This window comes from Thalia democratica, chromosome 5 (assembly GCF_965202585.1).
Source record: "Thalia democratica chromosome 5, ktThaDemo2.hap1.1, whole genome shotgun sequence".
Taxonomy (NCBI): domain Eukaryota; kingdom Metazoa; phylum Chordata; class Thaliacea; order Salpida; family Salpidae; genus Thalia; species Thalia democratica.
Genome location: NC_139169.1, coordinates 35,800,818 through 35,819,513, shown reverse-complemented (window position 1 = coordinate 35,819,513; position 18,696 = coordinate 35,800,818). Strand labels below are relative to the sequence as shown.

Here is an 18,696-nt window from a genome sequence, read left to right as displayed (position 1 = left end):
GCCGCAGGTTTATGTCTTGCGGGGCGCAGTTTTCCGACTCCTGCACTAGACCATGTTAACAAACAACACACTCTGCGAAACAAAATATTTTGCAAATCTTTTTTAGCACAAGTCGTTATCATTGAAGATTTAGTCGCAAGCCGGATTCCACCTGCAGATATTATACTGCCAACCTATCATAGCTAAATTAATTTATTTGTTAACTTTAAAAATCAGAATGTTGATTTGTTTAATTAATAGCTAGAACTCTATAATATGTTAAAGATTAAAAAAGTACAACTTTCGGGTTTGCCCTGGCTCACCAAACAGCAAACTCTGGCGTGTGTCAGACTTAAATTAAAAGTATAATAGTTAATTAAAAATAAATATACTTAGAATTTTATAAAGTAATGTATTTTAGGATAGAAAACTAGTAATACTTGATTTTAAAATTACTTAATGTTATAGAGTCTGAGTTTTTTTTCAAGAAAATAAGAAAGCTATATGAATTTGATTAAAACAAATTTTTCGTGTTTTTCAATATGTAGCGTAATTTTTAGTCAGAAAACAAATTGTATTATATTGTTTTATAACAAGTGTTTTAAAACATGGTATGAATCTAACAATCGTGATAGATATGAAACCAGAATCCAGATAACTTTTTAAGTATTATATTGTAAATGTAATTAAGGTAAGTGCAAATATTGCTTAAGAAAAATAAATGTTAAACTTTCAACCAAATTTTTCATAGTTCTACAAAAATCATTAAAAAATTTAGTTACACACTAATTCTCAGTAACATATTCGCTAGATATCTATTAAATAATCACAATACTACTGCTTAAGCATTACATTTCAAGTTTATTCTAACAACGGTTATACAGCATTAAAAATTGTTTATTTCTGAATCTATGGGTACTCTGCTAAGCTATACATTTAAACACATTGAAAGTATTAAAAAAAAACAACAGAAACAATGATCACAAAATTGTATCAATCTACAAACCTAATATATATGGATTTTAGGCTTATACTTTAAAATAAACAATAACTTCTACTTCTTCTCCAAACAAGATAAGATATACTGTATCTTCTTAATAGCCGACTTTCTCGAACTGCGGACCAGTTCTTTGTTGTCATTCAGATTTGACGTGTCAATCGTGTCCAACTTGAGCAGTTTCTTGGTCAACTGGTCTTCCAGTTTCAGGTACAATTTGTCCTTTTTAGTACACGACAATCTGTCAACCTCACTTCTAATTTCTTCTAAATCCGCCACAACACATTCTATTTTCTGATAAATAAAAATTGTACATCAACACAAAAAAAGTATTACATCTAAGTTCCACTACAGATTATCATTAGTGTAAACCAGTAGTGGTTCTTAACTTTTTTTGTGTTTTACCCCTTTTCGGAAGATCATTACTAAATTTACCCCCGATACACAAAATAGTGTTTAACTTTGAGGAATAAATCTAGACTTTTGAACTCAAAACTTATTAGATATAAAAAATTGTAAAACTGTAAAACTTTAGTAAACTTTGAATATTAAAATTAAATATTAAATATTAATTAAAAAGATACTTAATGAAGATTAATATATATAACTTGTGATAAAAAAAAATTACCCCTAAAACAAGAGAATTTACCCCCAGGGGTAAATTTATTCAAGGTTAAGAATCGCTGGTGTAAACTAATACTATTATTTTATTAAAAATTTATTTAGATTTTATAACAAACATAAATCAGCATCTTACTTTATAGTTTCTAATAAACAATTATTTTTTCAAACTTTATATGAAAAACAAACCTCTAAAAGTTTAGAGGAAATGGAACATTCATTGTTGACTTTTGATACGAATCCACCCATTTTGTTAGTATATAAAAATGCTTTTTTTTTCTGTTGGAGGTAAAAGTATATTCAAATAAACAAGCACACAAAAAATTGTTTTTTGTAATGATTTTAGTATGAAGCAAAAAAACTTGCTATAAAACAAAGTTCAAAAAAAGAGAACTTTTTTAAAAAAGGTTTCTAAAAATGGGCGAATTTGGCCATTAGGTGTCAAGTACTAATCTGGGGCAAAAATATATTGGTAAGTAGTAAAGAGACGTTATTTGTTAAAGGGGTGATTTTTTTAACCTAATGTCAAGTGAGTGATTTCTAAAATGGATTTGGTAAAGTTTTACAACTTTAAAATTTCGAACTTATTTAGTACTTTTATTTAAATAATCACAATAATATAGACATAGTTTAGTCATTGATACAATTAATATTAAGTTATTGATTATTAAACTGTAATTACTATCCTTCATTGAGTATAATACAATTTTTAAAAATTTAGCCGGAGTTAAACATTGAGAAAACATTCAATTAGATAACATAAAAAGTGTAACCTATGATTTCCATTTAGTTTTTATGTATCTACGTTTATCTCTAGCTCTTTTATTTTTAACTTTGAATAAAGGTTTAAAAAATACTTAAAACATCAATTCAAAGTTTTACAATTAATATGATAATGTAGTAAAGCAACTAAAATTGTTAGTAGTGTTCATTAATCTCATATTGAGAAATTTACACACTCATAACCTAAATACTTAACAATCAGAACCAATTATTTAAGTTTTTTTAAAATATTATCTGGATGTAGTATTTTGACTCTTAGCATTGTTAGCAAAAACTTATTAAATAGAACAATATAATTAACTGTAATTAAGTTTATCTTATAGATTATCCTTATAACTATTAGATATTTAACAATACTTAGTTATTACAAAATGAGTTTTATCATACTTCATTTAAGTTGCCACATTTTGAAACAAAATGACTAGCTTGAGATTTAAACATATAGAAGCAAGTGCCAAGTAATGATTAAATATTGTCAATCAAACTTGAGGAATAAAAAAAAATCTAATTTTTTAATTTTTGTTTAGTTTAGAACAGGATCTAAGTCTATGAAATTTAATTAATCAATATCCAGTAGATTTCCGCTATGCTAGAATTCTTACAATTTAAATTCAGTATTTTGTAATAATTTAACTTTACTTAAAATCCAAAATTGTTTAACAATATTCAAAATAAAGTTTTATATGTTTTTAAAATTGTTTTCTGTATTTTAGTGTATTTTAGTAATGATTTAAAAGTACTTATAGTCGAAAATTGAAGAATTGGTAAGCAGGGAGGCCAAATGTTTTTGGCAAATTTTCTCTAGGATTTTAAAAGTACACATTTGTTGGTATTTTAAAGTTAAGTTTGAGGTAAGAAACTGTGTTAAATCGTATTAAACATTGAATATATACTGTAAAGCTACTTTAAATGTGTTTTTTAATAATTTTTTTTTGATAATAGCAAAAACTTTTAATCTATATTAGAGAATTTTTGAATCAAACCTAAACTCTACAACTTTACATTAATTTATTAAAAAGATTTTTCCAGTGATTTTGTTCAAAGTTCCAGGTTTTTCCAGGTTATTTTTGAAAGTTTTTCAAATTCCCGGTTTTTAGCCTAAATTGTCTAATTCCAGTTTTTCCAGGTTTCCTGGTTTTTTTGGAAATCCTGAGTATTGGTCAAAAACTAAATAAAAATAACTACTGTTAGTTAAGCTTGAAATCTTAACAAAATGTTTCATCTTTTAAGAAGAAATTAACTTAATATCTTTAAAAAAATTACTATGGATAAAAAACAAAATTAAGTAATATAAACTATCCTGATATTTTAGAAAAAAGAACCTAAACTAACATTTGGTTTTAGAAAATAGCTGCAAGTCTGATTAAGCATTAGTTTTACTTGGTAAAAATTACTCTTTTTAGTGATTTAAACTTTGTTTCACAAGTAAACTGCAATAAATTTCATTTTAATTTTTTAACCTACCAAGAAAAATAATCAATTATATAAAATAAAAAATATAACTACTGATGTTCATTAAATTTTTATATATCTAAGCTAACTTTAAACCTTTTTTTTTTATGTTATCATAAGGTATTAAAATAACTATTATAGCAAATAAATATTGTAATAATAAGTATACCAAATGAAGTGTAGCAACTAAAAGTATAAGTAGTGTTCACTAAAATCATCTTATTAAACTATCTACTAATTACATTATTTAAAACCTTCAAAAAAAAAAGACTTTAATTGTTCAAAGTTGTCTTAGTTTTACATCTTTAGCTGTTACTCTTAGAATTTTAAGCTACAAAAGGTTTAATTGATTTTCAATTGCTTTAGAACAGTTTCATTTATATTGCAGGGTCTGACTTTAAAGAAAAGGTGTTTCCCCTAATATTTGGTGAATCATCAATTAATTCTTTTTTTCCATTTTTTTGATATTTATACCCTTAACCCAAACCCACCTTACCCAAAATATATATAATTTATACCCTTAACCCTAACCCACCTTACCCAAACATATTGAAAACTAATTAGTACATTTTTTTTTATATGCTGACTCAGTAAATATTGGGGGATTTCCGTCACGTCAACAAAAGGACTCCATATTGCACTAGAAAAGTTCCTAATTAAATCAGACTATTAATTATTAGGTATGCTAAATATCTATGCTTAAAAAAATTATTTAAGTGTTTTTGATACAGTTTATTAAAACATATAAAATTTTAATTATATTTATAAAACTTAAAACTAAAACCATACATTAGTTTTTATATTTAAATTGACTAAAATTCTAGTTTTACTGATAACGGTTATCTAATATTTTAATGTGCGCTTTTTGTGTTTATATAACAACACTAATCTACGTACATTTGAAAAAGTTTTTAAATAAAAAAAATGTTTAAAAAAAAAATTGCGCAGAGTCTAGTTAAAAAATATATTTATAAAGAAAAGTTTTAATTAACAACTATTCAAATGTAAAAATTTAAGCGTTTGTTAACAAAAGATTCTAGCGAAACAAGCTCACTGGAATATATAATAATAGTAACAACTGAATATAAAAAAAAAACAGAATGTATTTTTGTATCGAAACTTTACAACACTATAACTGTACAACTTCAATTTCTTCTGGTACAACTTTAGTATGACAATAAACTGCTCCCTTTTTCCAATGTAGCAAGCTAACTTGAATATAATAATCTCCATAGTCTTTTTCGTTGACATTTCTATTGGTTGTATTAACAGGATTAAAATTAAAATTATTTAAAATAACCAAAACGGTGAGTTTTAGAAAAGTTAAAAGGTTAATTATTAATAAATAAAAAAAATTAACTTGGTGTATAATTGAAACAAGACTTCTAAACTAATTGTATATTAAGCAGCAGATCAAAAATAAAAAAGTCAAAAAAAAAACTGTACTTTTGCTTGTTGTACATAAAATTTAGCAAAATTGATACGTTGTACAAGAAAAAAAATGTACATAAAACTTTTTATGACTATTTGAAGTTATGAAATCAAATTTTAAATTATTTAACAAGAATTTGCTGAGATGTTTTCGCAATCAAAAACAACATAAACTTGACATTTTTTTAGATAGTCATTCAGTAAAAAAAATGTATAAAATAAAACGTTTTTTACCTAATTCGAATTGTTGCATTTACTGTAAAAGATTTTGTTTTTGTGTTGTGTATTCTTTTGCTGAAAATAAGTATAACTATTTGGCTTTCTAGCTTATCGTTGATAAAAAATCAAAGTTACAAAATAATAATAAAAAACTAACAAATCGCAAGCGTATCCACGTTCAGAATAAAAGTCTCCGTAATCTTCATTCATGTAGCATATAAGATCTTCATATGTCTACAAAATTTAAGTTGATGTAATGACTAGTACAATTATAACAGATTAAAGTTTTATAATGTTTGCATATCTTTAAAAATCACTCAACATCGATTGGAAATTCAAATTTGTTATATTTTTTTATGTATTCTGTAAACGCATATCAAAAAGTACAAAGAAAAAAAATATTAAGAAAAATATTTTAAAGTTAAAATTTATCTTTATTCAAAGCAAAATAAATGAAATTTTGTCCCAAAATTGTTTTGTTTTTAAGTGACTAATTTGAAACTGTAATATATTTCAGTTATTATTGTAACTTACTAAAGTTTTGATACACTTTTTTGATAGTCATGAAGTTAAAGTTAATTAAACGTAAAACAAAACAGAATGTTATACACAACTACTTTAAGCAAAAAAAAAGCGAGTATATACTAACAACAACTTTTATTGTTTTATTTGAAAATGTTATTAAACTTTTTACACAAAAAAATTTTCTTAAGTTACAAATTTTTCAGAAAATTTTAAGCTCACTCCGTTTTTCTTCCAAAACGAAAACTCGTAGTCTGACTCGCTGACTGAAAACGAGTACTCGAATGTGATTGGTTTGTTACGAGCAGCTCTGATCACCTGATTGGCGGAAGTACACGAGCTTGTCGCGTTGAAAGCTGTTTTACTTTGTCTTGCAAAAATTTCTTCTTCAATTGATGGTACATTGAATACTCTACTGTCTGTTTCAAAACATTTACAGTCGCGGTTTTTGTTTTAGTAATAATAAATAGTTTAGCCTTAATTTAAAATTTGTATTATGTTTTACTTGTAACTTAAGTTTGAGTATTGTATAGCTAGATTTAACATGATGACCCTTTAATAAAACTTAATACAGTTTTGTTTTTGATTTTGTAGATCTTTTCAGATAACTTAATACTAATTAATTTTTCAACTTTTCTCGTAGAAACATGATGAGAAAAAAAATATCGATAATTTAAAATGTAAAAGCAGTGAATATGTTGTTAATTGTTAATTGTAGCAAAGTGTATTTGACTTTGACATTTTGTTTTAAAAAGTAAGGCGTTTGTTGTTTGAATTTTATTCAAACATTAGGGTTTTATAAAAAAATGAATAATGTTAATAATGTTTAAAAAATCATTAATATTTATTACTAACACAAAAACACAAACCGTAAGTAATATTTAAGATTCTTGTGACAAGCGAAACGTTGTATTTTGTCAGCTTGCAAAAATAAACACCATCTGAAGAACTATCGGTGATATTTAGGTGTAGCTGAACAAATATTTCTATTGTGATTAAAGAGTTAGCTGATATAATTAAAACGAATTTAAAAAAAAACTTACTGATATTCATTTTGAATTAAACACAGTTTTTAAACATAAGTAAAACGCTGATTATTTACTGATAAACTAAAACTACAAAATAAACTATTATAAGACTTATTATTTATAAAGCTGGGTATAAAAAAACCATTTGAAAACCTCTTTGCCATAGACTTCGATTTTTCCCTGATAGTTTTGATTTTCATCAATTTCAGAACAATCTTTGTACCAGGTCACACTATATTCATCCGATACCGGAGATGACTGTTCATAATCATTCTCTTCTAAAAAATTGAAAATTGTTATGTTTTTTATTGGAATTAATTTTAAGCAAAAAGACTAAAATCACAATAAAGAAAGCAATGCTAAAATGATTTAAACGAGAATATTAAAGTCAAAACAATGACAAAAGCTCAATTTAAAATATTTGAAAAGCTTTTTTCAATATATTTAAAGACTTTAAGCTACAAAGTACTAGTTCAAAAAGTACTATTCTCTAAAAATATTTTAAGCTTTTCAAAGTAACATATGATACACCTATAAGGTTTTGTTTTGTTTTAAGATAAGTACTTTAGATATTTTAGCTTAACTGTTATACTCAATTTCAGTTGTCTTAAACTTTATATTTTTGAAGCAGATGATTTATTGTAATACTTATTTGCCTTTGTATTGTGAGTCGTTTTTAAAAGTTAGTTTGTTATTTCCCATTTAGTATTAAACTTATAATAAATATTTAGAACACTTAAACCGCATTAGCAATACTTTATAAATGAAAAGTTATATTTTCAATAACCTAGTGTTCACAGAATTCGTGTCTAGTAGCTTACTATACACACCTTTAAAGTGTTTTGGCAACCTATGTTCTGTATAACTTAAGTTTTGTGCGTAATTTGAATTTTTAAATTATAAGTCTTTTAATTCGTTAAATATGCGACTCTTTTTTCGAACTCTCTATGTTAAAAAAAGCAAATTTAATTTCTTAATACTAACCATAGCAATGTATTTGACGATGTCCAGAATACATATGGTTTTCTACTTTAGTTAAAGCTGCTTTAGAATGAGAATCACACACAAGCTCCTTTTCATCTTTATAGTTTATCGTGTAACTAATGTGTACACATTCATAAGGAAATGTCTAAATTGATATTTAAAGTTGGTAGATAGTTTATTAATTTTTGCAAGTATATTATCAAGTATATAAAACTAAAACCTGATAGAGTTGTGTTTAAATTTAGTAAATGTTTTAAAATTTATTAAAGTATATAGAATAAGTACACGCTGAAACTAATGTTAAAAGCTCGGTAAAACACTATAAAAATTTACTTCCTTTTAACATAAAAGTTAATTAAAAAAAAGTTTTAGACTGTTTTCTTAAATCAAAAAGTTATATAAAGCACTATAAGTGAAAACATACAAATTCAATTAGATATACCTATTCTCTTTAAAAAAATACTTTAAAAACTGGTGTAGAAATCATTTCAAGCTATTGTACTATGTATTTTAGCATAGGTAAAGTAAGTTCTAAATCATGAAAAAAGGGCAAATTAAAAATAATTAAAAAGTTATTATGAATTTTTAAGAATAAGCTAGCCTTAGAAATATAAACTTATTTCAATTTAAAATAAGTTAATAAGTATTTTGATAAAAAACAAAATTTGAAACAGACTACAAATACTAAACTTACAAATTCAATTAGATATTTTTTCGACGAAGATGAAGGCTCAACTTCAATGTAATGATCACTATTACCGGAGTTATACGTATCAACTTCAGCAAAGTACAACAGATCTATCGATTTTTGTGTCATTTCGTATATTGAAAACTGAAACAAATTAATAAATAAAAAGTTGAATCAGCAAATGATACATTTCTACTACGGTACGGAGTAATGCTACAGTTCTTAAGAAAAAAGCTTATATATAAACGATAGTTGTAAATTAAGTTTTTATTTTTTAATTAACAAGCAGTCTGTAATTAGTTCTGTTTGAAGCAAGAGTTGGATATGCGAACTACGGTCCGCCGGCCAAATTTAGCTAGTTAAGAGTGAATTAGCTGCCTGCGAATCGTCTGTTTTTGACAAAACTAGTTTAAAACAGCATAATTTATTACTTTGAAATTGTACTCATAAATAAACTGGTGTTATGTTGTTAGTAAAAAAAACTGTGCTAAGCTTATACTTATTTTGATTTTGCTACTGAAGAAAGTTTATTTAGTTCCAAATTCACTTAAATGGGACAAGTGTTATATAAATTTGGTCAGTTGCAAGACATTTTATTTTTCAAGCTGTAAAAGTTTGTTTTAATTTCTTTTAAGCTTTTGCAAAAAACAGTTTTGTGCATCTTTAAAACTAAGAATGATACTTACCTTATGATTATTTAAGCTCTGTTTTGTATTTTAAGTTCGTTTAGAACTATGGGCTAAAACTAAGTTTTATTGCTTTTACTTGTAAAGTTTTATATGTACAAAGCTGTACCATTAAGTATACGTAAAAAACTTAAAGAAACTTGTTGTAACTTAAGCTAGTTTTTTTCTTCTAATGTAGTTTATTACTTGTAGTTTCAAAGCTATGTAGTTTTCTGCTAACACGATTACATAAGAAAACCATTTAACAAATAATCTTTATAATGTGACACTTAATGGTTTTTGAGATGGTCAGAAATCAAAATCATGCTACGCCTAGAATACCAAATTACAAATAAAATCAGTTAGACCAACAGTAAAGTTGTAATCCAAGTACAATGCATAAACTCTGCCGTCTATGTCATTATCGAGCCAAGATATGTAAGTTGTCCATCCTTTTGTGACATTTTTGGTGATTTCATCAGCTTCGTAACAATAATCAACAACTTCTTCCACTGAAATTAAAAACATTTTAGTTTTAGCACAAAAATGTATAATTAACTTGAACAAACTTACTTTGTGCGTAAGATGGTGTTAGTAAAATCAATGCACACAATTGAAGCAATAAGTGAACTTGAGTTAAACTTTTCATTTTAACAAAAACCTTAAAAGTAAGTTATAAAAATTAGTTGTACAATAAAACAATTATATTTTGAAATAAATACTCAGATAAAAACTGTGTTAAAATTTACTGTTTGTACCCATAGTATTAGGTTAGTTTACTGTTGAGAAGGGTTGCCTGAATGCTAGTGTTGCAGTACCAACTGAACACTGAATACTAAAGAAACGTTTGATTGTTTTAACTGTAAACATCAAGTTCGAGCTTTTTTCGTGAACAATTTGAATTCGAAATCACACGTCAGTTGTTGAGTACAAACTTTGATCACAGCCCGAAAGTTCATACTGAGTAGGTGGTGAACCTGAGAGATACAAATAGAAAATTGCACTTTGAACACAAATTTTTGGTACCCAATAGTAAGTGTGTATCATAAATAAGTTCTTTGAATACTATAAGTGTATGTTTTTTTTCTTCAAACATTGCAAAAAAAAACTCAGTTTTATTGTTTATTATTTTATAAAATTATTTTTAAATGTAGTTATGCCTGTTTCCAAACAAAAATTTTCTAAAAATCTAGCAAATTTCTCATACAATTTAAGCACCTCCTTTAGTTATAAATATTTTAAAAATACCTTAACCTTACTTTTATCATTGAAATAAAGTTAAAAATAAAAAAAGTTTTAAGTTTATAAATAGATGTTAAACATCTTTTTTATAAAATTTGTAACTTTTTTTTATATACTTTAACTGCAGAGTTTACTCTATATATAGGCCTTTTCAAATGGTTTATAAACTAGCTTATATTTAATGTTTTAAACTAATGAAGCGCTAATTATTTTTGTTTAACTATGTTTTTACTTAATCTAAGTATAATAAAACAAGTCTTAATAAAATTTTTGTCGAAGTAATTACTTAATTTAAGCTACTAGTCAAAATGTTAACAAAACAGTACCAATCACTGTTAATATAAGTTACTTTTATTCAAAGTTAGTATACTTGTTGTAGTTAGTAGTTAAATTATAAAAGTAATGTTGTATGACTAACATTAAATGTAAACTGTTGCTTGAGTCTAAAGAATAAAACAGCTATATTGTAGCTTAAAGTTATAACAAGTTTGTGTGTACTAATAGTTATACAATTATTATTGTTTGTAAAAAACAGTGTAGCAGTTGCTAATTGATTGGTGTGCCATCTTACCATAATTTTATCATAATTGTTAGTTTATTTTTAACATGAAACGGCATGCCCGAGTAGTTTTTATATTTTTGTTGGATTGACAAATGACATGCCTTTCATAAAGAGTTCAAAAAGCAAATATTAAAAAAAGTGTTGAATAAAAAAATATATAATGATATAAACAACTAGATTAAAGTTAAAAAAAAAACTTTTGTAACTTATTATCTCTATCACAGTTTTAAGCTGGGGGATTTTTGAGCTTGTATTTGAATTTTCCACCTTAATTTTTTTTTAAATATATGACATAAAGTCCTAGTAACTTAATTTTTAATATTTTTATTGCATTAAATACACGATTCTGACAACTGGAAAAAATTAAGAAATGTAACCTAAAAGTCTGAGAAACAATAATGAAACCAAGAAAATGAAACAAAGATAGAGAAGGCTTGTTTTTTGTTTGACAGTAGTCTTTATTCATATTCTTTAAAATTGTATTAAGTATATATTTTTGGTATTTGAAACATTTTTTTATTAATCCTTTAATGAAAACAATCATGTCTAACTGATACTGACTTATTATCTTGTTACTATCTTTTGTAAAGTTACATTAGTGGACAACTGCTGGGTTACCACACGCTCAGGCTACTCAGTCTACTTTGGATAAGTCAGGCAAGTTTTAAAATGTTTTTAACACACAGGCTGACTCAGGCTTTTTCGAAGATAGTAGCATAGTTTTGACAATTTTCTTAATCTAAGCTGGTATTTATGACTTTAGTTTTTAATTTAAAACTTGTGTTTTTTTTTCTACATATAATGCCATTTTATAATAATATGACAAATTTAGATGTATAAACTTGACTAACATATAGACCGTTTTATTTAACTTAAGCTAATTATAGGTCACTTAATTTGGCGTTTTAAAGACTGACAACCCTGAAGAAAAAAACTGAAGGACTATTTGTTAAAATTTGACTGCATTCTCTGTTTAATTTGATCAAATGCTTTTTTATTTTATTTATAATACTTTAAACTGGAAAACTAAGATATGGTTTAAAAAAGGATTCTAACACGACAGCCTGTAACACAGTATATATTACTTTTAGATGTATTTAATCATTAATTAGGTTTTGTGTTAGTCTTTTGTTTTTGTTTTATTTACTTGAAGACCACTTTTTTGCAATCTTACACTTTATACATATCTTTAAAAAAAGAAACATGTGTGTAAAGTTGTGTAAGTTTAGAAGAAGTTATGTATTTATTTTCAAAAGCTACTTGGGTTATTTTTCTTCTACACTAAGCTTTTCTTTAGAAAACATAATTTTTCAAAAAGATGATCAAAAAATTGTACATTAAAAACAAACAGTAAGATTAAAATGGCGAAGTAACTTTTATTTATCAAAAGTTTATTTAAAAAATTAAAATTACTTTTGCTTTTGGGAAACTTATTAGTTAGTAGAAATTTGGTTTGAACTATAAAACTTTTTAAAACTTAAGAAAAACACTTTTAAAACATATTGATGCACAGTTGGTTTACAAAAAAAAACTAAAAAAGGTCATTTTGTAGTTTTTATTTTTGAAATTATTGATCAGTTATTCAATATTAAGTCAGAGCTTAAAACTTTTTTTTACAACTGAAGTTATGCCAGTTAGTGTGAGGTAATTTATTTTTTTTTCGTTAAGTTAAACTTGTATAAATTTCATATACGAAAAACAATCCTGAAAGAAAAAATAAGTCACAAATGCATTCAAAATAAGTTTTTTTCCATTGTTTTGGATAAGCTTTTGAATAATTTATTCAATTGAAATTTGCTGAGTTATTTTGCAGTTTGTTTTGTTAGAAAAATAAGTTTGTGAGAAAGCAGCATTAAGCCAGGCACTCTAAAAAAATATTTTTAAGAAATTTATTAGATTCTTATAATTGCAAAATTGGCGTATTTTCTTATAAAATAAGCTTTTACTTCTTGTACAGTATAGTATTCCAAAAACCTGTAAAAAATTGGATATAGATTTTAACATTTTACAAAATTCTTCTGTGATATAGAACTAAATAACAATATACTGCTTATAGAGAACAATGAGCCATAAATGGTTCTGGAAGAATAAACAAGTTTATTAAAGCATGAATTAAAGCTAGTAAGGAGAGAATGGGTGTTAATATTGATGAAATTTATAGTTAGTTTTATCAAAAGAGAGAAAGATGAGCATAAGAGAGTATGGTGTTTGAAAAAGTTTGAAATAATCTTTTGGTACTATTTCACAAGCTGCATTAATATTAAAGACAACAAGTTTTAAACTAATAGATCACTATCAGAAAGCCTATTGTGAAATCCTTATTTTCAAATTGTTATTTAATTTTCAATAAAATCATATTTTTTCGCCGAGTAGTTTGATTTTATAACAAAACTAAAACTGAAACTCAAAGTTTGGTTTTGAAAATACATCGTTTTGTTAACACAAACAGACAGAAAACTGTTTTAGTTTTAATAGAACTAGTTTTGCTTAAAAAGATTATCTTAAGAAGTATCTGTTGTTAAAAGTATAACTAAAAATAATGTTTTTGACCAAGTTAAAACATATTTTTCATCATTAAATTATGTTAAAAGTTGTAAGAGAATAATTTTAGCTACAATCTAATACGCATCATTAGTTTTAATATTTAATAAAAAAAAGCTCATTTTTCAAGTGTAAACTTCAAAAATCATTTAGTTAAGTTATACATTGAAAAAATAAACGCACACATGTGTCAAAATTTATTTTAGTATATTTTATTTTTATTAGTAGGTTTATTCATTGTTAACATTGATACTTATATAAAACCATAAATTAGTTTTTAACTTTGAGTGTAATTTGTAGTTGTGCTTACAAAAGCTATTCATTAAAATATTATTTGTAAAAAACAATAAAACTTAATTTTATTACTAATCATAAGCCTTATACTTAAAAGTACTAGTTTAAATATTTTAAGAACTTTTGAATCATACTAATTAAATCTTTTAAACATTAGAATGTAAGTTATTTTTAAAAGTAATGAACTAGATAGTTACTTTGTTTAAAATTTTAGATTTTTTTGTTAGCTTCCACTAAACACTTTTGTAATAGAAACATGAACAGAGTATAATTTTAGAAAGTATAATCATCATTTTAGAAGTGTAATTAAAGATGTTTTAAACTTAAGTTACACTTTTTTACAGTTTAAATTAGTTATAGAGTAAAAAATAAAACAAACTTTGTTTAAAGTAAACCTAACATTTCATTTTAAGTTTTTTGTCAATATTGTAACAACCATAACTAGTGTAACCTCTTGTAGTTAGTTTGAAGTGTATCAGTTTAATAGTAATTTAATCTCTTAAGAACTGAACAGTTTTTTTTTATTTTAAAAAGGTTTATTAAACATATTCTTACAACAGCATTAGTTTTTTTGCAACTTAGCATCAAAATACCTTAATAAACAAAAGTTAATCGTAATCTCTTTACTAGTCTTACAAGTGTTCATAAAACTGTATGATATGTTCTAGTTTTAAACAAATATTAAAGCTATTTGTTAAATTATCAGTTTTTGTACATGTTTTTAAAAAGAATTTAATAAGTTATAATTATGCTTTTTTTTTCAGAGTGTTTTTTGACTTTGTTTAAGTATAAAATAATGTTTGTAGGATGAGCAAAGCTTAAAATTTTTTTAATCAAATACACACATTCATATTACAATTTATATTTTTATGTAACCTAAATAGTTTACCTAACTTCAGAAATGCTCTCTATTGAGATATCCAAGCTGTCTATTGAAATAAAAAAATAAACTATTATTGAAAGCATTAATGACGCACTCAAAGTTACTTTCTAAGAACAATAAAGTTTTCAAAATACTCAAGCTAAATATAAACTTAGCTAAAACACCATACAGTGTTTTATAAAAAAGTACGATATTAAATGTATAACTTAGTAGGATAATGCATTCTTGTTGTTTTTAATGTTTATAAATTTGTTTATGTGTTGTATATTTGTAATACTTTTTATAAACTAAGTTTTGATTTATAAAACAAGTATTCAAAGTTATCATAAATTTTAAATACATATTTTTTTGTTTAGTGCAATAAAATTTGTTTTAATAATACTTGTACTGTTCGCTTTTTACGCATGTTTTGAATGTATTAGTTTTTATTTAAAGAAAAAATGTACTTTGTTTTTTACAGCAGGTTTACTCGTTGATATTGTCAATAAGAATAAAATAATATTTGAGTATCAGTTTGTTTTTTATGTCAATAGACAACTTGGTTTTGAGCTTTAGAGCATTTCTGATTGAATAATAAATTGTGCAAATGTCTGAGATAATGGATATTTGTTTTGACCAGCTTAACTAGATTTTTGTATTAATTTGTCCAAATGTATAAAAGTTAAGTCATAAATAAAGAGTTATGCAAAGTTAAAAAACTTTCATGTTTGAAACAATCTTTTTTTATTAAGTTAACTTGTTTTTTATTGAAAAGCTTTACTTTATTTTAGTTAAAAGTAGCTACACGAGTTTTATAAAATAATAAACTATTTAAAGACTTAAAAAGTGATCATTTTTAAATGCTAAATGATGCCTTATTTAAAAAAAGCTTCATTAAGCATATACTTACTGCAGCATTATTTTTTTTTGCAACTTAGCCTCAAAATACTTTGAAAAACAAAAAGATACTTTAAGAATATTAGATGATGTATTTAAACTTTGGTTGAAATTAAAGTTAAACAAAAAAAAGCAAAAAGTATATCTATACCACAATTTTTGAAATTTAAAATTGTTTTGATACATTTTTTCTTTTATAATAAATTGCTTGAAAACATGTCACTATAGAATTTTAAAAGTACTAAATTTATCATTATAACTTTAGTTGAATTAGTATCCTTACAGACGTAGATAAAAATGTTAGATAAAAGTTACACCGAAAAAGAAGTGGGCGCTCTGAAACGGCGCCTCGAAAGCACGAGGAGCGAGCGATTGAGGCAGGCCATGTTCCCCGAAACCATGGAAACCGAGTACCACGGTCCCACCACCCACTTCGACGACCGACCCACCAACGTCCAAAAGCTCACCCAGCCCTGCGTGTTGCTCAAGGACGCACTGGTCCAACTCGTCAACTTTCAGAGCGACGCCTTGTCCGCCGCCTCCGTCGTGCCGGAGCTGACCGGGATACTGCTGGGCAGCAACGAGGCGGACGCGGAGAAGGCGGTTGAGATGGTGCAGATGCTGAGCAAGAACCAGGCGTCCAGGCACGCCCTGTTGAAGGATCCGGGTCTGGTGAGCGCGTTGGTTGAAAAGCTGGCCAGCACTGACAGTGAGGGCGTGCGGAGGTCAGTGACGGGCACCCTAGACACCTTGTCCAGCAGCAAGGATGGATTGATTTCGATATTCAAGTCGAACGGGGTTCCGGTCCTCGTGCAGATGCTGGATTCGCCCGGTGAGTCGGTGGTGAACTACGCGCTGACCACCCTCCACAACCTGCTCCTGTACCAGAGGGGAGTGAAGGAAGCGGTGAGGATGGCCGGCGGCGTACAGAAGATGGTAGGCTTGCTGCAGAGGGACAAGCCCAAGTTTTTGGCTATCGACGCCGACTGCCTGCACATAATGGCTTATGGCGACCAGCAGTGCAAGCTGATCATCCTGGCTAGCCACGGGCCTCGGCATTTAGTTCGCATCATGCAGACCCATACTTACGAGAAGTTATTGTGGACTTGCAGCAGGCTCTTGAAAGTTCTGTCGGTTTGCGCAAGCTGCAAGACGGTTATCGTTGATTGTGGAGGAATGCAGGCACTCGGTCCTCACTTGGGCGGCCCCTCGGAACGGCTCACCCTCAACTGCCTGTGGATCCTGAGGAACTTGTCGGACGCGGCGACGCAGCAGGAAAACGTGGAAGACCTCATAGGCATTTTAGTCAAGCTGCTGTCCTCGAACGTGACCGAGCAAGTCACGTGCTCGGCGGGCATCCTGAGCAACATGACGTGCAACAACGAGCGCAACAAATCAACGGTGTGTCGGTTGAACGGGGTGAACGCGCTGGTGCAGACGCTGATGCAGGCCGGCGAGAACCACGAGGACATCACCGAGCCGGCGGTGAGCGCGCTCAAGCACCTCACTTCGAGGCATGAAGGTGCCGAAGAGGCCAGGCAGGACTTGGTGGCAAGCTTCGGGCTGCCCATGCTCGTGAGACTGCTCGACCCCAAGGCAAACTTCCACTTGTTGAAGGCGGTAGTCGGGCTGATGAAGAACTTGTCGTTCAGTGAAGAGAATTTACCATCGCTGAGAGATCACGGCGCCGTTCCGCAGCTCGTCGAAATTCTTACCAACTCCTACTACGACCACTTGCAGGTGGCTGACCAGCAGGAAGACGTTCACCATGAAGAAATGATCGAGGGAACCGCTGGAGTGCTCCACATCATGGCCAGGGACGCGGAATCGAGGAACGTCATGACGAGCCTCAACGCGATCCCCTTCTTCGCCGAGCTGCTCACGTCCGCCAACGAGAAGGTGCAGCGAGCGGCGGCCGGAGTGCTGTGCGAGCTGGCTCAGGACGAGGGCAAGGCGGTGCTGATCGAGGGCGAGCAAGTGGCAGACCTTTTGATCAACTTGGTCGACAGCGAAAACGAGGCGGTGGCCACGTACGCGGCCGCCTGCTTGTACAGGATCAGCAACGATACGAAGATGCCTGCGGGGTACCAGGACGATTACTACTATCAGGATGAAGCGAGCGCGCTTGAGATGCCGACCAACTACTGCGACGCCCCTGCTGCTGCTAATGACGGTAAATCCACTTTCTCCAAGCCGGTACCTACGAAGAGGTCCGTGTTTGCGAGTCACAGGCAGCAGAAAGGGAAGAGCGATTACGCTCAGAAGAGCCAGCAGTGTTCGGATAATGCTTATGACACATACGGATTGTAAACTGTGTATTTGTTTTGATGAATTTGACAATTGCATTTACTTTTGTTTTTAAAGTCATTTATGTAGAATTTGTACTTTTATAGTGTTAAAATTTTAATAGTTGTTAATATTTAAGACTAAGACTTAAGTAATTATATGAATCTGCAAACTTTACATTGGTGTTTTGTAGAAATGTCAATTATTCGTCATAAACATAGTAAGTTTTTTTAGAATAATTAAGTAATATATGAAAAGCTGCTACCAACTTCTTATGAAAAAGGTGTTAGTTCAATTGTTAGTGTTCGTTTTGCATTAACTAAAGTACAACTGCTTTGAGGCAAAACATTAACTTAGTTTATTTCAGATGATTGAACACTTATTAAAACTTTTATTTTTACTAATTTAATAGCAAAAACAACAGTATGTTTTAGTTGTCTTTAGAAATTAAAAAAAAACTTACTTTAAACAATTTTTGCATGATAAATGTACTATTTTGGTTTTAAATATTTTAAAAACTTTAACAAAATTACAAACCAACTGTAGGTTGGAAAAGAAATTGAAATCGAGTTCAACATATTGAATAAGGTTCAAGATGTTGCTTTGAAATTTATGTCTTTTATGATGATTTGACGGTGAATTT

General features: G+C 28.3%; 1 pseudogene; it reads left to right on the top strand.

The window, feature by feature from the left end:
* Positions 1 to 16,064: 16,064 nt before the first annotated feature.
* Positions 16,065 to 18,077, top strand: LOC145836460 (catenin beta-1 pseudogene; annotated as a pseudogene).
* Positions 18,078 to 18,696: the final 619 nt, after the last annotated feature.